The sequence below is a fragment of the Desmodus rotundus genome, chromosome 12 (assembly GCF_022682495.2).
Source record: "Desmodus rotundus isolate HL8 chromosome 12, HLdesRot8A.1, whole genome shotgun sequence".
In the NCBI taxonomy this organism is placed as follows: Eukaryota; Metazoa; Chordata; class Mammalia; order Chiroptera; family Phyllostomidae; genus Desmodus; species Desmodus rotundus.
In genome coordinates this window covers 64,549,572-64,569,671 of record NC_071398.1, presented here as the reverse complement: position 1 = coordinate 64,569,671, position 20,100 = coordinate 64,549,572, and the positions used below count along the sequence as shown (strand labels likewise).

General features: G+C 49.0%; 1 protein-coding gene across 1 annotated transcript in view; it reads left to right on the top strand.

Moving 5' to 3' along the window:
• Positions 1 to 2,711: 2,711 nt before the first annotated feature.
• The window catches only part of NGF (nerve growth factor), a 48,075-nt gene continuing 30,686 nt past the window's right edge, over positions 2,712 to 20,100 (top strand). The window contains exon 1 of the mRNA XM_024570407.4: positions 2,712 to 2,924. The gene's annotated coding sequence lies outside the window, so the exon portion shown is untranslated. The remainder of the gene's footprint in view (positions 2,925 to 20,100) is intronic.

Genomic DNA, 20,100 nt, shown 5'->3' with positions numbered 1-20,100 from the left:
AAATCTTTGAGGGGAAGCTATCACTTCTTCCAGCAATTGGGACAGTGTTCCTGTTTCAGACGCATTGCCAGCAGATCTAGCAACACCCAATACCGTCCACACTGGCAGATCGAGGCTGAGCCTCCTGGAATTTTAAATAGCTTGTGCACTTTGTCTTGGTCTCCTGGAACCAAGCAGGAGCTTTGTGCAAGGCTGAGTGTTGCTGTTGACAAGGCACTCGTGGCTGCAGCCTTCTGAATCCTCAGAAATAACAACAATTATTGTGCACTCCACACTCTGTCCTCCAAGGCGGCGAATGCATCAGCTGCTGGTTATTTTGATACCCTGGATAAAAAGCTCTTTCAGGACGATCTAGTACAGAAAAACATTCTTATCCTCTGATTGTCTGCACCATTCCTTCTGCCCACTGCCCTCTCTGCTGTTTTTCATTCCTATAAATGTAGCTGGTCCCAACCTTAAGGTCCCTCTCAGTGACCCAGGAAAAGGACATTCTGCTGACACCATTCATGAAAGTGGAAGAGGCTGGAGAAGAGGCATCTGGGCATGGTCTCTGTACCAAGGTTGGCCCGATCTGGAGTCAGCTGGAAACCGATCCAGTGTGGATGGGTTGTCTGGCAGCCACAAATGGCTCAGACCAGTTTGGGATTCAATAAGCATTTACTGAACGCCTACTGTGTGCCAGGTCCTGCACTAGGGCTAGGATCTGGGGGAACTCAAATAAGTGTGGCCGATAATCAACCCCCACTAGAACATGAGCTCTCTGGGAACAGGCACCTCGGCTAGCTCACAGTGCCTGGCACAGAGTAGACTCTCACACTTAATCTCTGCAGTACTTTTTTGTAGCCTACATATTGTTATTTACATGTTCTTACTCCAGATCCTTAAAATTAAACCAACATGTGCCATCAGAACATGGTCAAGAATTTGAGGGGGGAGCACCTAAGCTTATATTCTGCTTACATCATTTTTACATTTCCTTCTTACACACCACATGAAAAAAAGCCCACAAGTGGCCCAGATCTTTTTGTCCTTCTGGTGATGCTGCAAGGGCATATACCAGAGCTCTGCATTCAACAACTAAATTCTCTGTTATTCTAAAACTCTCGACTTCGTCCCTAAATTCTTGGGCTGCTATTATGTAAGGCTTAGGGCTGGCGCTTTCAAACAAGTTTATGCATGGCATGATTGATGAATGAATCTGTCCTATTGTCCAGAAATTTGTTTAATTGACAATGATAAATTTCCTGAGGGATCACCCTGACTCTGATGCTACTTGCACAGAGCCATTTATGGTGACCTCGGTGGCCAGCACTCACCTCCAAATGTGTTCGCCCACCAGTCTGCAGTGAACAGCTCAGACGGGGACAAGACTTTGCTGGGAAATAATGAGGCCACACCACTCCAATTCTGAGGTTTTCTTCCTACCTCCTCCTTCTCAGAACATGCACAAATGGGGTGAACTTAGGTATGGGGCAAAGGTGAAACTAGAAAGAATCGGAGACCTGAGACCAATCTCTGTCAAGAGCCTCACCTTGCTCAAGTGCCTTCCACTGGGGGTAAAGGGCCACCCTTGGACTTACAGCAAGAGCCCCTATACCTTAGTAAATCCAGGCGCCAACCAAGGGACCCAGTTTCTCTCCCCACATCCCTTTCTCCCCTGTGTATCTGGCACAGGCTAGGGGTTCAGCATACAGGGAAGGAGTGAAGACATCTGACCGTTCCACATCGAGAAAGTGGGGTGTCAATTTTAAGACCTATGGATTCCCCAGAACATTATTACAATTAAGTATGCACATTTGGCGGAAAATCTGACTTCAGGGATATTTCTGGCTTGCCAGTTAGGGCTGGGGTAGGAAAGGGCAGGTGGTTGGTCAGGCAAGCTCCCCTGTCAGGCTCTGAATCCAAGGAACCCAAGAAATGTTGGACGGCCAGCCAGGAGATCCCGCCTCACTCAAAGTCCCCCCGGGGGGATAAAGAGGAATTTGGGTTGGGCTTGGGGTAGCACAGAAGGCTGGTTGTCTGGGTCAGTTTAGAGTCAGAGACCCCTTGCCAAGCTGATAAAACTTGTAGACCCTCTCCCAGAAAAAAATGCACGCCCTGCGCGCAAATGTACAAATTTGCCTACAGTTTCAGAGGGGTCAGGGAACCCAGGAACTTCCAGAACTTAAGGCCCTGAGTCTGGATTCTGACACTGAAAGCCTCTGCTTCTTGTCCCCGGGTGTAACTCGCCCCTGCCCAGGAGCCTTCCAGCTGGCTGTGGTTGTGTGGAGAGCGGCCCTCCCCCCTGTCAGGGCAGAGCCAGAACCTGCATCTTACGATGCTCCTCTGGGCGCTCGCTTCAGGATGCCAGTGACGGGAGGCATCCCAGGAGAAAAGCTCCCTTGGCGGTTCTCCCTAGACGGTGAAAAGCAGCCAAACCTAAGGCTCGGAGGGTAAACAGGGTAAACCGCACCCCCCCAGGCACTGGCGGTGTGCAAACTTGGTGTGTGTGTTGGGGAGGGGGGACCGGGAGCCCCAGGCAACTCCGCCCACCCGCAGCCCATTGGCCCAATGGCCACCAGAAGTCAGCACCCCTGCCTGGTGCCCCTAGAAAATCCCCACCAGTGCTTGGCTTGCACAGCCCCTTCGACCCCTGTGCGTTTCCATTTAACCTCTGGGATTTTGACCTTTCCCTGGCTATGTTGAACCAGATTTACTGGGAGTGATTGATCCCTAGTCCCCAAGACCTCCTACGGCTGGGCACAGCAGCCTAGCCCAAACAGGTGCGGGGCTCGGGCTAGGGGGGGCCTGCAGTGCCGGATTCGGATTTGATGTGAGGAGGAGTCTGGGAGGAGGGGCTAAGAAATTGCAGAAGCAGTGTAAAAGCCGCTCGGAGCTCCTGCACGGCAGAGAGCGCCGGGAGCCCGAGGGGAGCGCAGCTTTGGGTGAGTCTGGCGGCCGGGAACCGAGCCCCGAGAGGGGCGCAGCACCGGTGGGAGTGAGGGCCGGCGCGGCGGGGCTCCCCTGGAGTCAGGGCATGGATCCTGGCTTAACACCTCCGGGAACCCCCAGGGGCTGAAGTGCAGTGGTGAGAAGAATGTACCGAGTGGGTGCGGGAGTGCGGGAGCGCGGGAGCCTCGGTGGGAGGGCAGGCAAGTTGTGGGGAGCAGCGGTCTTTCTGGTCGCAGAGTTCTCGGTCTCCCGATGGCCCGAAGTTCAGGAGGCCACCCGGGAGCCTGCAGTAGCTGCCCCGCTGTGCCAGGGACTATTAGCTCTAGGGCTAGAAGGGGACAGCGCGCAAGTGAGAGAGAGTGACGGAGGCGAAAAGGGATGCGCGGGCGGGAGCGCGCCTGGACCGGGGGAGTGGTGGTCCGCACAGCTGGGCCAAGCGCACCGCGCTGGATCGGGCTGGGTTGTGCGCCGAGTCTGGAAAGTGCTGCGCTGCCCCCAAGTAAGGGAACCGGCAGGGCAGGCGCGCTGGATCTGGTGCCAGTAATGGAGCAAGAGTCTTGGGGCTCTTCTGCGCTAGCTGGAGGCCTGGGAGTCCTAAGGGAGGGTCCTTGGAGCTTGAAGGCAGAAGCCTGCGCACCAAGGGACCTCCATGGAGCCACGCTGGATCGAGGCCCCCAAGGCTCAGAAGGGCTTCTTGGGTCACATGCCTCACCTCCAGCTGTCTGCTGCCAGGTGTGGGAGAAGCTGGCATGGAAGGGTGGGGCGGGCAGCGCCTTGGGTCCAGGCAGCAAAGACTGAGGGGAGAGAGGACTCAGGGATCAGAGAGCGGCATCTCTGGGCCAACACAAACAAGAGGCTTAGCTCCGTTTGATTACAACTTCCCTTATCCTTTCAACGGCAACAACAAAAATCTCTGAAATTCTCACGGAAGGTGTTTTCTGCTTGAACTTTCTCTTCTCTTGCAACTAGAGAGGTTAAAAAAGAGCCTGCTTGCTAGGCTGGTTTTTCCAAGCTGTTCCAGGTTAGAAGTTGTAACAGTATGAAGGATAATTTATGGGTGTTTCATGCATTAAAGTGTATTACTGCAAAGCCTTTTGGGTGCTGTGGGTATTAAGGAAAACTCAGTGCACGTTCCCAGCTGGAAACCGAAATAGTGCCCTCCTGGGTGTCTCTGCCCCGTCTGTCATCCTGGAGAAAAGGCACTTGATTAATTGTCCTGGCTCCATCCTCTGGGTGCACCCACTGCCCGTGCCAGCCCCTCCTCCCCCACGTGCACAGCCAGCTGCATTCTGCAAATCCAGAAACTTGCAGGAGGGCCCACTAGTAACTTATCTCCAGGGTCTTCAAACTCTCGAAGCTGTCATTTAAGCCTGCTGGAGGGGAATATTTCTTGCACAGTGTTTACAGTTTCCTACCGAATGTCTGAAACTTTCTCCCTCAGCGGAGCCACAGAAAAAAGTCTAGAGAGTCTGCTTTAGATGTCAGCCTGAGCAGCCTCGTTGTCAATCCGTGAGGGGCAGTGTCCCTAGGGTATCAGAGGGGACAGGAGCCTGGGGGTGGGAGATGGTGAGAGTGGTCTGCTGGCCAACACTGTTGGCATGGACAACAGTGTTCCTCATACTTGGGTCCTTGGAGGGGGTGTGGCTAATATCACATGCTACCAAACCCCTCCCCCATGCTTTTCCCAACATTTTTATGCAGGTGAAAAAAAGGGCAGTCTTGAAGGGGAAAATGTTCGGAGGCACCCCCAAGGTCTCTGGGGCAAGGGGCCACGAGTTTGAATGAACTGTGGGAGTACTTGAGAGGACTTTGTAACCAGCAGCCGTCTTACCCCTAAAGCAGCCCACCCCACTAGAGAACTAGAAAGTTGGGTCCACTCAGGGTGCCCATCCTTGTATTGGTGACTCTCTCTGTATCCTTAGGCTTTCTCAGGGAGAGAGGTTCTCACTTCTGCCATTGCCCACCAGCACCTCCCACCCAGACAACCAGGGAAAGGAGGGGAGGAAACTCCATACTCCTCTCTCTCTCTCTCTCTCTCTCTCTCTCTCTCTCTCTCTCTCAATCTCTCCCTCTCAGAAGTCTGTGCCTTGGCCAGAAAGGGGGCCCCAGCTGCCGACATCAGCAGGGAGGGCAGGGCAGGGCAGGGCAGGGCTGCAGCCCGAGGGAAGTTTCTCATCATTACTGAGATTAAGCTGATGAGCAAACCACACAACTTCACTTATAAATGTGAGTGGCACTACTGCCACACACTCGTGGAGTGCCCCATTGCCATGCAGCTGCACGGGAGCCACAGAGAAACTGCAAAGGAAACACGGCTACTGCTCTTCCCGAATGGGCACAGAGCAGTGGCCAAGCAGACGTCAGTGCCACACCAGGGACTAGAGGCCTGGCCATGTGTCTTCTCCCAAGAAGACCTTGTAGGACTTCAGGGCCCAGGGTAGGTAGGTCTTGGAGACCTTTGCTGGCAGCAAACACTCTGCTCTTAGGAGGCAGTGGAAAGCTTGTTGAGGGTTCACTTAAAATCTCTGGACGCCTCTGAGCAAACACTCCCTGTTCCCAGAGGGTTTCTCTTTCCTTGACTGGCACCTCTGATCTTATAAACCATCAGCTCACAGGCTTAGCTGGTATGAGAAATCGGCTCTGTGATGGGCCACTTTTACAGACCAGCATAGGGTGGTGGCATCAGGCAAATAAATGGAGATGGAAGACCCTTCCCCAACCTATTCCCAGGGACCTTGCCTCCTGATGGAGGAGAAGCACTTAACATCTGAACTCCAAATAGGGGTAAAGCCAAGATGGCCCTGAAGCAGAAATGCAGCTGGGGAAACTGAGGCTTTGGGGTCACCAGCCTTTCGGTTGGAGGTGCACAAGAATTGTCACTATTTAAGCCAAGGAAGATAGTCCTTCAGCCACGAAGTCTAGCCAAGACCAGAATAGTGAAAGCATACAATAAATAAGAGTTTCTCATGCTTCATGATGTTTTTATTATCCTCCTGTGGGCTACTTTACATGTTTTTGAGGAGTTTCTATAAACTACTAGCCCCAGATGACAACATAGTAAGAATCAGACTGAAGCATTGAGATGATCTCTAGATATTTTTCTCCTGTGTTTTGGGTAGCCTTCCTATGGCAGTTTCCTGAGTTCTGAGACAGGAAGGAAAGTAGCTTTGTGACCTCAAGCAAGTCACTAAACTTCTCAGCCTCCAATTTCCCAATCTGTAGGACAAGGGCATTGAATTATTAGGGTTTCTGAACAGGGCTACTGGCAGTTGGAAACAATCTTGGGTAAGTATGGCCTATTGACATAATGCAGGAAGTTTAGTATCCCTATCTTATCTACCAAATGCCAGAAGTGTGGTGACTACCAAAGATTCCTACCCCCCACCCGCCATGCCATATATGGCTAGAGGCTTATTAAAAGAATATAATTGCTCCCAGTTGAGAGTTCCCTTGGAAATTACCCATGGGGCCCTTTCTTCCAGGCCCTGATATTAAGCATCTATTTTGTCACTGAGTTGGGACTTCAGAAGTCCACCCCTGAGCCTGACCCTCCAAGAACCAGCATTTCAGGCTCCAAGAAGCCGCTGACAGGAACGTCAGTGCTGTCGTCCCACCTGGTGTCATCCTTTGCCTTTTGTCAATGGAGCATGACTACAAATGACCCACGTGAAAACAAAACCAGAAAGAGCAGGGGGAAGGGACAGGTGGTACCAGAGCACGGTGGCCTCCGCCTGTACCGTATACTACTGAAAACACAGGCAGACTGCTTGCGTGAGTGTCCACAGCACTGGGGGGAGGCCGACCCCTCCCACACTAAATGGCTCACACCGTGGTGCCGGGAGGTCCCTTCCCTGAGGGAGAGAATGGGGAAGCAGAGCCCTCCCCAGCACTGACAGCACTCCATACCCCGTGGGTACATGTTGGTATCAAATTAACACACAGTGCCCAAGCTGTGCGAATAAATGGGCATCAGTACTGTGACACTTGATTTTAAGAAGTAGGCTAGCAAGGCTGCCCTGGAGGGGTGGTGCTGGCAGTGCTGGGTTGATTCTCAAGGAGAACAGCTCCCGTTATCCTTACCTCTGGCCCAATCTCTTACTGGCAGACAAAATATTAGAGCTGCTTGGTTATTCATAGGCAAAGGGCTAAAATGAGTATCTTTGGAGGATATTACAAGAGAACCTGCTCACCCCTAAGCAGTAGGAGAGAGGAAACCACCAAAGCAGCAGGGCTGGTAGGGTTTGGAACTACTTTCTAATGAGGCAAAAATAAATAAAGCAAGGACTGGGAGACGTAAGGAGATACCCAGTGAGGCTGAGATGGGTCTGAGACTACAGTCTGCCAAGTGGGACTAGCAAACGCTGTTTGAATTGCCCAAGAGTTTGGCCAAACTCTCTCACTTGCGGAAAATCTTTTCATTAGCAGTAGTATTAGAATCAGACAGTCAGGATTTCCCTGAAAATCTGCCACTGGGCTAAGCAGATGGAGAAGTTTTGGCACCGTTTTTGGTGACTTCTGCAGGTGGAGAGGATCTGGCTCTGAGGTTGGTGGGAATGAACAGCCCCAGCCTCACACAGAAGCCATGTCACGTGGAGGGCAGTTACAATCCACTTCCACTGCGGCTGGAACACTTTCTCAGGAACCACAGGGTATTTGCTGTTTGGTGTAGATGGGCTGACTTTCCATTTTCCTGTGGCTCTTCGGTCAGTAGCCAGGGTCTGCTTGCTGCATGCTGTTCCAGAGTGAGCCCAGAGACAACCACCTGGAAGAAGCCCTGAGTGCTCGGCCCAAGTTGGGCATGCAGGGAGGTCCTGTCTCAGCTCCTCATCGCTGTGGATCTGAGGTGTGGTTACTGTGACTTGCTAGCCTTACTGGCTCAGTCTGGTGAAATGCCATCTCATGCTAGTACCTGAGCAGACCTGGCTCTGGGGTTAAGCACCCTGGGATACCATTGGTGTGGGAGATGCTGGGAGAGCCAGCTCCCCTGGCCCCAGCCTTGGAGCAGGATTTTGAAGGGAGGAGCAGTTGTGCCAGGCTCTAACTGCACAAAGGATGCTACACTCGGTAAGCAGAGAGGAGGGACAGGAGCAGGTGGGGAGCAGGCGAAGGAGAGCACCTCTTGTACCCGGTTCTTCTTCTGGAAAGCAGAGATACCAGCAGAGCCTTCTCCGTCAGCCAGGCTGTTGTGCACAGTAGGCCAGATGATGTAGCTGAAACACAGCACGGGCCTGGCACACAGTAGGCACTTTCCCTCATGTTTCCCCTCACCAGGACTGATCGTGAGGGGGTCCTCTCTTGATGCCTTTCACTTCAGGTCAGACAATATCATCTTTGACTTTTTTGTATGTCTGTATTTTGACCTTCTGTGATTAACATTCTCATTTTGATAGAATTTTAACCGAACACTTCATCTTGTGAATTTTCTTTGCCTCATAATGTCCGGGTAAAAGGAGACTTGTGGATATTCTCCTGTAATTTTCTCTCAGAGGCAAACTTCTCCGCAGACTTTTATTTCAGAGATGTTATGCAATGCTCTCTAAATAAGGCATTTCTTGAGGATGGCCATTTGTACTGGCAACTTTTGGAGTGTTTTGATTTCCTTACCCCACACAACAACTCCTCCTCCTCTAACAACTGGTGTCTTTAGGATTTTTTTGTATCTTATCGAATGTACAAGAGAAGAAAGGAGGAGGCTGTGAATTTTTCTGTGGTAGCAGGGCATTTTGTGATGCCAAGGTTCAGGGGCTTACCAGCTGTTGCTGAATTTCATATAACTTGCGGTTAAAGTGGGGGACAGTCCCCACCCCACTGGGGAGGGAGGACCACCAGCTATGAGACTACTGGGTTGATTTTCTTTCTCCCAATCAGCATCTTCACTAATATGCTAACCAGGGAACCGGGCATTGTAGGCCCATCGTGATCAATATAAATCACAATCCTGCCCAAGAGGCTGGCTCAGGAGCCAAAATTAAAATAGAGAAGGGGCTTATCAGGTCATGTGAATGAGGGAAGGCCATAGGCTGGTAGGGTCTGTGGTAAATTACAAAGAGTATGCCTATTGAAAGAGGACAGGCCATGTGCCCCCTTTGCTTTGCCAGGTTATAGGTCCAATGTGGCCAGGTCTTCGAACTTCTCCAGAAAACTCAAAACTTTGAGTTCGAATGGATAATTCTTTCACTTTCAAAACATCAGTACAGAGCAAACAAAATGTGTCAGCAGGCTTTTTATCTTCTCATCTGGACCTGGAGCAATCGAGAGCAGTATCAGAGGGGAGCAAGCTGAAGAGCAGCTAACCATGTAGCTATAATAGCTCAGAGAAGGGAGAGGTCTGAATGACGAGGTGCCCTCTGGGAAGACTTCCTGGAGGAGGGGGGCAGATTTACTAGAAGATTTTATTGGTTCTGTGACCACATTCCTTAATCCCTCTAAGCCTCAATTTCCTTATCTGTAAAAGGGAATTACAAGGTCAGTCTCAGAGGGCAGTTGTGAGGCGAGTGGAGAGAATGCATCAAAGTACTTACTTAGCCCAGAGTCTGGAATGTAGCAAGTGCCTGGTAAGCCTGAGCTCAATGGCTTATTTTCTGCCCCAGGAAAAGGACAGAAGGTGTAGGTTTTCTCCTCTCCTGCCCTCTTCCTGCTCCTGCCCAAGGCCTGTGTCCCTGTGCCCACTTGTCAGAATCCCATCCTTTTAAAGATCTGACCTGGGCCACCACAGAAAAATACGACTCTCCTCAGTAAGAAGGACAAGTACTCCGGGAGGCTGTATAGACACGCACAGCAAATATTCAAGGAATTCTTAGGAATTTAAAAAAAAAATCCGTAAATCTGGATTTTTGCATGAGGCCATCACAGGAACATGTTTTCTCAATTAGTGTGCACATTGTTTGGAGTGAAGTCACCGAGTCCGCGGCTCATCGGGCTGAGTCGCACTGAGCCACCAGATCTAGACTCCACTTTCTGTGACCTAAACCTGATTCAGCCACCCCTGTCCCTGCCCCTAGCTGTCGAGACAAAATCACCCCCCAAATCCGAAACCATGGCGGAGACGCACACACGGCCCTGAAAAGCAATCTGATTTCAGATCCTGGGGATGCTCACCACAAACTAAGAAAGACAGGCCTACTCTTGATAGTGGATTGATAGATTCCCTACAGCCCCACGTGCTTTTCTTTTCCTTTGGCATTTATTGTCGGAGGGTGACTGTGCATTGCCCCGCGGACCAGATGAGACCTTTAGGTTCTGAAAACAGAGAAAATAGTTGCTTTTGTGAAAGCATGCATCAACTGCTTTAAATATTACCAGTCGGTGCCTGAGATCAGCGATTATGTTTTCTGGATGGTTTCCTGGACTGACTCTTTTCCAAGTGAACAGCTTTGTCAGATATTTGTAATTTCTGAGATATTTGATTAATGATGGCCCCTTACCAGAGGGATGGTCCAGAGTGCGCAATTAGCAGCATGCCTCAGAAGCAAAGATGCTGCCCAGCGTCCAACAAGGTCAAGCAGGGAGTTGAAAACATTTCAAATCAGCTGCCATAGACTAGAGGAAAGGAAAATGTTCTTCAAATTACACACTGAGACCCATTGCGGAGACATGAAATTAATTTACTATTCTCTCTCTCTCTCTCAATGAAAGAGTAAAATTTTCAAAAATTAATGTGCATTGCATGTAATAAGGGAAAGTATTCATGAAACTTCTGTTTTAGTTGTATATATATTATACATATACATGTGCAAACTGGACTGTGATGAAAAATGTACTTTCACTGTGAGTCATGGTTAAAAATGCTTAAAAGCTACTGGCATAGATGACAGCATAGTTTAGAAAAAAGGCATAGCTCTGAAGCCAGACACACTTGGGGTTCAACGCCAGCTGTCTGGTTCCTAGTTGTGTGATCTTGGGTAACTTGGGTCCTCTAAGCATTGGCATCCTCATCTGTAGGGTCAGACTGATCACCCACTCAGAGGGCCGTTGCGCACATTGACCAAGGGCCTGGTGCTGTGCCTGCCACCAAGGAGGCTCTCAGGGAGAGCTGCTGCATCGTCTGTCCTCCCCTTCTCCTCCTCCTTACTCTTTGTCCTCCTCTCCTCCTCCTCCTCTTTCTTCATCTTCTTAAGGATGACCCAACCTCATCAGAACTACGACTTCCCTAAATGCTTTTATCCCTAAGGTTTGCTGTTTCACTGGCAAACCCAGCAAAACAATAATCATATCTTGTCTTTGTTGCACCTTCCATTTCATCTTTCTCCCACTTCATGCTTGCAAAGCCATCTATCTCTGATTCTGATCCCTAGATGTGACCATGACAGCTGTTGTCCGAGGGGTACAGACATCCCCCGCATCACTGGGAATGACAGAGGGGTATAGCTGCCTTTCGTGGCCTGTGACTGGGATGAGTGCCTTGGTCCTTGGGTGGGTGCAGTCACTCTGAAGGGAGCTTCTGTTCCCACAAATCACATCCTTTTCCTGAAGTATATTTTTATAAGGACAACAGGGCTAAGATACCATTAAAGTGTTGACATTGTCAGATTCTTACGAAGTCCCTGCCCGGAGCAACGAGCCTACCATTTTCTCATGAGGGAGGCTCCAGGCTGCCCCAGTGCGGAGGGTTTAAATTTCTCCCCTCCTATGAGCAGTGTAAAGGCTCCTAGCGTGAACCCTGGAGCTGACAGCTCCGTAACTGCAGACCTCAACCCAGCTACAACCCATCACTGACTCCAGACCTTCCCTTCCCTTTCCAGGGGTGGGGCTGTGTGAAAGAATGACCCACACCAGGAGGGAGCCACAGAGGTGACTCGTCCCAATTTTCTTGAGAGCCTGGCTCATGCAACCCCTGAAGACAGATCAGCAATGACAAACTGCCTGCCTCTTTTTTTAACGAGGAAGCGTCACCTTTTCCCCTCTTCTGTATTTCCCATGCTCCCCTGGGGTTCATTCCAACTCTCTGCTCGTAAAATGCCCTCCCATGGGGCCCCGTTTTCACCACCGAGACTCAAAGAGGATTATTAGTGACATCTCCTCCAATGCCGAATTCCAATCCAGACCAAAGATTTAACGCTCCTTTCTAGGCAGTGAAGACATCTCTATTTGAGCCTGCCAGGCAGTGGGGCAGAAGGGGAGAGAATGGGTTTGGTTCCAGTACAACTTTCATTTAGTCTGAGTATCCTTTGTTCCCCTCCACCACTCATGCCACCACTCACTGTAAAATTAATGTCACCAGGCCAGTGGCACATTTTAAATAACATTTATAGCAGAAGACATTTGTCACCTCATACCCAGCCCCTTCCCCTCCAAGCAGGTGGACTATATTGAACTCGACTGGACCACAGGCCAGCAGCCAAGAGGCTATTTGACTTCATCACTATTGCACCCAGGTTTTTGGTTTTCCTGTTTGTTTTTAAGGAAAAAGCAAATGCCAACTTACTTTTTCTGTACTCAAAAGGGTGGGAGCACATTTCTACCCCTTCTGAAATTCAGTAACAAATGGAATCAATTGTCCCCAGACATGACACACCACCAAGAATGTTTCCTAGGCACGAAACGAATTACCTTTCTTTTCATCTGGGTTCAAGTGTTGTGTCTGCCCTTTGATGGGGAAAGTGCGAACACTTAGAAATGTTTTCATTTTCCTTTCTGAGGAGGTCATACATCAAAACCTGATTCCAGATTTCCTGGCCATGTGTCAGCATCTCTGTATCTTAGAAATGAAAGAAAATATTTTGGGGGTGGGGCTTTTAAGCATTGTTGTTCTGAATTTTTCTGAAAAAGAACAGGACATGTCAGAAACTAGAGGGCTTAATAAAGCAACAAATATGTTTCAAAGGTCGTTTTTAAAGCACCTTTATGATTAAGCAAAAAAAAAAAGTAATTTGAAATGTTCACTTCTGGTCATTTCACCTCTTAAATGATTGTGGACAGAATTTGGACTGGCGATGCTTGTGCTTGGGAGAATTCTACAAACCTGTCTGAATCTTATTTCTCCTATGGATTGGGAAAGTTGTTATGTAAGAAAGGATAACGGTTAAGTCAGGAATGGATTATTTATTTCAACTGCAATTCAGGAAACCAGGATTGATTCCAGACTCAGCCTTCTCCGAGCTGGGTAATGCAGGCAAATCACTGAACCTCTCTGAGCCTCTGTTTCTTAACCAGTAAAAGGAGAATAATAGTACCGCCCCTGCCTGCTGGATGGCCTGTTGAAATGAATATGGCTGCCAGCTGGGAAACACCTTGGCTGTAGATAAGAGGTAAGATGTGAGAGCCCCAGACAAGGAGTATCAGACTCCAGGTACCAGTGCCGGCTCTGCACTTGGTGGCTGAGGGATGTGTAGTCACTTGCCCTACATAAGTGGTCCACACTCCTGCCTGCCCATCCTGTGCAGAAGGCTTGTGCTCAGCACTGAGTGGGCCCTTGTAGGCAGAAGCCAAGGGCACTGTGGAAAAAACATTAACATGGAATCAGACTCTCCAAGTGCCAGGTCCAGGTGGGACTGAACCATGTGATCTAGGGCAAGGCGCTGCAGCTCTCTGATGGCCAGTTTCCTCAGCTATAAAGTGGGACTAATAGCACTTCTTAGTGTCAGGACTGAACAAGGTGACTTCTGTAAAGTCTTTCCATTGTTTAGGATCTGGTTTTAGAGTGGTTGTTGGTGTTGAACACAAAAGGATGCCTGAGGAACTCCCCAATTACATGGGGGTGACCTGGCTAAGGACAGGCTAAGGCAGATGGAGTTCAGGACCAGGGTGCCTTGGAGACACAAAGCTCTCTTAATGCCCCTTCTCTCTCACTGGCCTCCTCCTCTGGCCCTTTGCCAGCTTCTTCTCCTGACCTCGAAATATTGGAGAGGCCAGGAGTCCAGTCCAGAATCCTTTCTTTGCTGTATCACTCTTTTCCTAGGTGACCTCATGCTCCCCAGGCATTAAATCTGATCAATGACTTCTAAATATCCATGGCCACTTGGGTATTTAATGGACATCTTGCATGTAGAATTTTTGACCCCTAAACTACAGGGTCTAGCACAAATAACTTCCCCTTTTAATTACAAAATCTTTTATTACAAAATCATAAGCAGATAATTCTGTAACATAACAATATCACACTCAAGCACACCCTATGACACTTTAGGTGAAATGTTCAAATTAAAACTATAAATTATTACACCCGTATTACTACCCTACCAACCACACTCAAGCAGGTGTTACTTCTGCCGGACCCAGTATCCTTCAAGTCTTATTTCAGTCTTTATGACAGCATTATTCCCACAGCTGTTCAGACCCCAAATCTGGAAACCATCCTTGATTTGCCTTCCTCAGCCCCTTTCCTAGCCAACTCACAAGCAAGTTCTGTTGGCTTCAAAGTTAATTCTGAATCCAGTCACTTCTCACCATCCCACTACTGCTTCTTAGTCCAAACCACTGTCCCCTCTCACCTGGACGACTCTAGAAATGTCCCCATGGGTCTCTCTGCCTCCATTCTTGTTCCCTCACAGCCTTTTAACCTAACAGCAGTCAGAGTGCCCTTTTAAAATGTAAATCATGCCGCATTATTTCCCAGCTCTCAGCCCTCCAATGGCTTCCCATCACACATAGAATAAAATCCATATTCCCGTCATGGCCTTATTTCAGTGGTCCTTAGCTGGGAGTGAATTTTCCCCCCAGGGGACATTTGGCAACAGCCGGAGACATTTTTAATTGTCACAGGTGTATGTGTGTGAGGGGGTGTGTATGTGAAACTGGCATCTAGTTGAGTGGGGTCCAGGGATGCAGCTCAACATTCTGCAATGCACAGGACAACCCCCCCATCCCAACAACAAAGAGTTATCTGGCCCAAAATGTCAGCAGGGTTGAGGTAGAGAAGCTCTGCCTTTTCATGATCCGGCCCTGACTCTCTCTCCAACATCCCGTAGCATGCTTGCCTGCTCTACTGCAGCCACGCTGACCTTCTTGCTATGTCTTCAAAACACTAATTTTGTGACTATCTCAGGGCCTTTGCACATGCTGTTTCCTCTGTTTGAGACACTCCTACCCACACACCTTCTTCACCTGGTCAGCTTTTGCCCACCATTTAGGTCTGCTCAGATGACACCCTAATTTAAAATATCTGTCCCCACCCCTACAAATCCAATAGACTCTATTCCCTGACTCGACCTTATTTATTGCATAGTAATTCATTCTGTTATTTGTTTTCTTGTGTTAAGAACGAGGGCGGGAACTTCTGTGTTTGCCAAGTGCTTCATCACATGGTGGGAGCTCAGTGAGTGTTTGCTGAATGAATGACTAGTTGATAAGTGTGGAAACTGCAGAAGGTTAGGAAAGGAGATTAGTGGGATGCAGCATTTTGGGAAAGGCTTCCTGGAGGAGGCGTGCCAGGGGTTGCACTGCAAGTTTCTGGAGTCCCCACCCCCACAGCTAAGCTGGCCCTGAAGTGGAGCAGAGCTTTGGAGGCGTGGCTTCCTCTCAAGCACAGATGTACCTGGGGGGCTGTCTTATAGATTAGAGCCAGCTGTGGACTTTAATATTCAGTAGGATAAAGAGCAAAGTTGGAAGTCTCAGAGGTCCAACACATGTGATTGAATAGAGGAGTCAGGAAAGAGGTGAGTAGGGGCAATGAGGGAGCAGGACGCAGAAACCGAGGCTGGGGTTGCTTCCAGTCAGGAGCAGAGCCCAGTATGGAGGGAGGGAGAGGCCCGGAGGGAAGAGCAGCTGTCTCTGGGGGAGAATCTCTGAGTCACTCACCCTAATGGGCTGACAGTAGTTCCTGGGGAAGGAAATGGGGGGCCTTCTGCCATTGGTTTTTCAGGAGTGAGTGAGGGGGCTGGGAGGTGGATCAGGGGCAGTAAAGAGGCCAGGGAGGGGAAAACTGAATCTCTCACGCAGCCAAGCAGAGACAGTACTGAATAGACATACTGACCTGTAGGGGGTTGGTTCTATGTGAGATAATTAGGGAAATCATGGTTCCAAAAGAGTCTTGATTCCAAATACTCTGATCCATTGTCAGATGTTGGTCCTTTGCTTCAGGTAAAAAAATGTAATTCTTGTAATGCCACATGAGACAACGTATAGTCCGTGTTTAGCACATGCCAAGTGGGCATGCACCCCATCCCAGGTCAGCCTCCAGTGCCACCCCACAGTAAGGATGTTGATGTCCAGTTCTTACGGGAGATGGACTGGTGGGGAGGGTGGCAGACCATGGATCATTTTTCCAAGGTCTGAGATTTCCAGGGTATGCAGCTCATGGAGTCTCCCTTGGGAGGGGCGTGCCTGGTCTTAGATGCAAAGGTCTGGTCATCCCCACATCTCCATCAAGTGACACAGTACGGTCCTTTTAGGGTCTGTGCCCTCAGGGCCACCTCAGCACTCTTACTCATAATGCTGGTTCATTTTGCTGCCTGGATACTCCTGAGGATATGACTACAGGAGACGAGTTGGCCAATACCTCATTTTATTAGTCTGTAAATGTAGGTTTAAAGTAATACACCTCAGATGTAGACAGCTTACTCCAACCTACCAAAAATATCATTATGGACATTTACAAGGTCTGAAGAATGATATAATGTTAATGAAATTCAGATGTGGTGGATTACCCTAGTGTTTAATTTAGCCCTGACTCAGTCCATAGAAATACGGTCTTCCCGCAGACATCTTCTCATAGCAGTACGGGCCCTGTGTGCCTTGTAGGGCTGAGCTGATGAGGTTGCCGGTCACACAGCCTTGGAAGCCATAAAACAGCCCGTTGCTGGCCATGCCTCCTCTGCTTCCTCAGAGAGGTGCTGGCATGCCACCTCAACTTTCTATTCACAAAGTCTTCCAGCCAATTTGTCACCAGGGCCCGCTTGATCATACATCCTCTTCTTGGTATACAGAGGTTTGATGCTCCCAAACTTCTACTCCATCAAAGAGTGACTTCTGACCCTTCATTCATAAGCAACACATAGCTGGTAAAGACTCAGGCTGCTGCTTCTCCCAGGGGCAGATGCTTTCAGCAGCCATTGAATTTGATCAGAAGGCAGCGGACCCCTCACAGGCAACAGAGCAAGCAAAAGGCTGGCCCTGGGCCTTTCTTCCTACTGATTGTGTGGCTTTAAATGCATTATATAAACTCCCTCTGATTCTCAGTGTCCTGAACTGTACAACTGGAATAATAATAATAATAATAATAATAATAATAATAATACATCCTTACAAAGTAGTGGTTAAATGAGAGAATCTGTGTAACGGCACAGTATTTGGCACATAAAAGTTGTTCAGCAAGTGGCAGCTATTCTCCCTATATTAATAACATCTTAGAGTGAAATTTCAAGTAGCAGTCAATGACTCATAGAATATTTTGGAGCTTGAGGTCTTTGTAAAGTGAGAGACAAGGGACATGGGGTATAAGATACTGGGAAGAAATCGCTAGACAAGGAAGGCACAAGTTCAGTGTCATGGTATCACTGTGATTTAGAGCTCATTTGTGGGATAAGCCTCAGTTAAGCCACCTATAAACTGGGAGTAATAATAAGGTGCTGTAATGATTAAATACAATAGTATTTATAAAGTGGTTAACTTAGCACCAGGTACATAAGCCTCAAAAAGTTTAGTGTTCTTGTTGTCCTTTTTTTCATTGTCACAACCCATCTTCCCCATGCCAGTTCCTCTATCAGCTCTTTACTCAGATCAAGCTTCTACACAGACAGGTCCAGCCTCAGCTCCTGCCCACTGTTCCAGAATTGGGGCTGTGACAGCTGTCCCCCCACCCCAAGGGTCTGTTCCCATCACAGGGCATTTACAGACAGCTGAATATCACTCCCACAGATGTCTGGGAGCCTCTCCTGGAGGCCTCCACTTGGCTTTGTCACATTTGAAGGCAACGCCATGCTGCACACAGACAGGGAACCATTCCTGTCCTTTCTTGCCAGGGGCCTGGGGGGTGTGCTTCCTGGCTCTCACCTCTCATTCCTGGGATGGTCACAAAAGCAGGAAAGCCATGGTCTCTGAAATGAGTAAATTCAGCAACCAGCAAAAGGGAAAGGGGCCCAGAACTTAGCGTTTGCCGTTGGCCTGGCCAGAAAGTGCTGGACAGGGACAGAAAAGAACTCCCAGAGACAAGAGCCCTCCAGCTTGCTTGGACTCAGGGAGAAGTAAATTGCAGGGTTGGCTCGTTTATGATCAAAGCTACCAAAACTTATAAAATGCTCTGAGGCTGTTTCTGCCCATATGTTCCTAAGGAAACATATAAAACTAGAAGAACTTTTGGTCCCACCAAAACTGTTAATTAGAACCAGTTCTCACTGCCCAGGTGAGGTCTGTCTCAAAGCTAACTATTCAGTCATTTTTATTGCATCCTCACTGCATAGCACTGTCCTGGGCATTAGCTGCATTGAGGACATTTAAGACTTGGACCTGCCCATGAGGGACCTACAAGCTGATTGGCACTTTTTACTTCCATCTTATTTCCAAGGAAGCCTTTAGCCTTTTGGGAAAAGAATCACTGGGACGAATCTAACACCACAGGGTCTGATGGATTCTTCTATGACCTGGTAGCCTTGGACATGAAAAGGAAACAAAGGCCTTTCATCATAAAATTTTCTTTCTCCCCTTCTGCATGCTTCTTCTGTCTGCCCCTGTTCACCCTCTACCACACACACACACACACCCCACGCACACATATGCACGTGTAACCACACACACAAAGTAGAGGCACAGCTGAGGCAGCTGTAGACATTCAAGATCCTCGCCAACCATTCTGATTCAAAGATCCATAGAATCCTAGTGTCAAATGAATCATGGGAAATGAGGCAGTCCTTTTTTAAAAATGGGGGAAAAAATAAGGAAAGAAAACCAAAAAACTGGTGGATGAAGTACCTTATCCAAAACCAGAGTTAGCAGCAAGGCCCAGCTCAGGTCTGTTTCTCTGTTTCATTCTCTCATCAGCCATTTATCAAGCACCAACTTTGTGCCAGGAGCCATGCTAGGCACCCGTGACCAGAGGGACAAAAACCGTATATAGTTCCCTCCCTCACAGGGTTCACAGACTAGTCAGGGAGACAGTGACCAGTCACCACGCACAGTTAGGGGAAGTCTCCACTCTGATCGGTGCTATATGTGAAAGATCCACATGTTGTTCGAGAGGGTGTATTAGACAGGCAGGGAAGGCTTCCTGGAGGAAGGCATGGTTCATTTGATATCTGAAAGGTAGACAGGAGGAGAAACAGAGGTACTCCAAAGATAAAAGGAATTCCTCCTTTCTCACCCTGGAAAATGTTTCAGACAGGGGCACACAGGAGCAATCACTCATATGGGTTCACACTTGCTCCATTGTGAACTTCTCTTTCCAAATCCACACTCAGTGAGGTCACGCTGGTAGCTTGAAATTGGCCATGGTGGGAGTACTTACGTCTCAGAAAGCAGTAGATGCTACAAATCAGGCCACCCTCCCCTGCCTTTAGAAAGTCATTTACCAACGCCACACAGGCTGCATACATTTCACCTGCTGCCTACCTGTGGGCAGCACAGACTCTACCCTTTAAGCCAAATGTCTAGTTCCCTGCTGAAACTCCATCAAGAACCTGTTCCCAGAAAGGCACTGTCAACAAGGGACCTGGGCCCTAGGGCTGTTTATTTCGGGCCCTGGGCCATCTGGCTTCTCCCAGGATCCAGGCCATCCCAGCAAGTTATTAGCAAGCAACTAAGAAAGAGCCCTTTCTTGCCATCTCTGTCACCCCTTGCCATCTAATGATATTTATCAACCGCCCACGCATGCCCAGCACTGGAGGAGACACCCAGCCAGGCGGATCTCCAGCCAGGCTTTGACCCCTCAGGAATTTGGGGCCTGGCTGAGGCCACCAGGCTGACATTGTTCTTCCTTAATATAACTCGGGCTGCTCGGGGCACAGTAACCAGGGCTGACAGCCCAGCCAAGGGCACGAGATCAGGAGATGACGCCCCTGCTGTTTCCTGCAGTAGGTTTCTAGGCTCAGGAAACACCAGGTGAGTGGAGGTCAGAGCTTACAATATACACGATTTGATCTAGTTTAAAAACAATGGGTTCTATGGACCTTGCCCTCCCACTGAACCGTTGTACTCTGAAGAGATTTGCCAAATAAAAAGTTTTGAGCTCTTACAAAGACTGGCAGGAAGCAAGGATGGGTGGGCATCCTGGAGGTAGGGTTTTGTAATGGAAGCACCTTT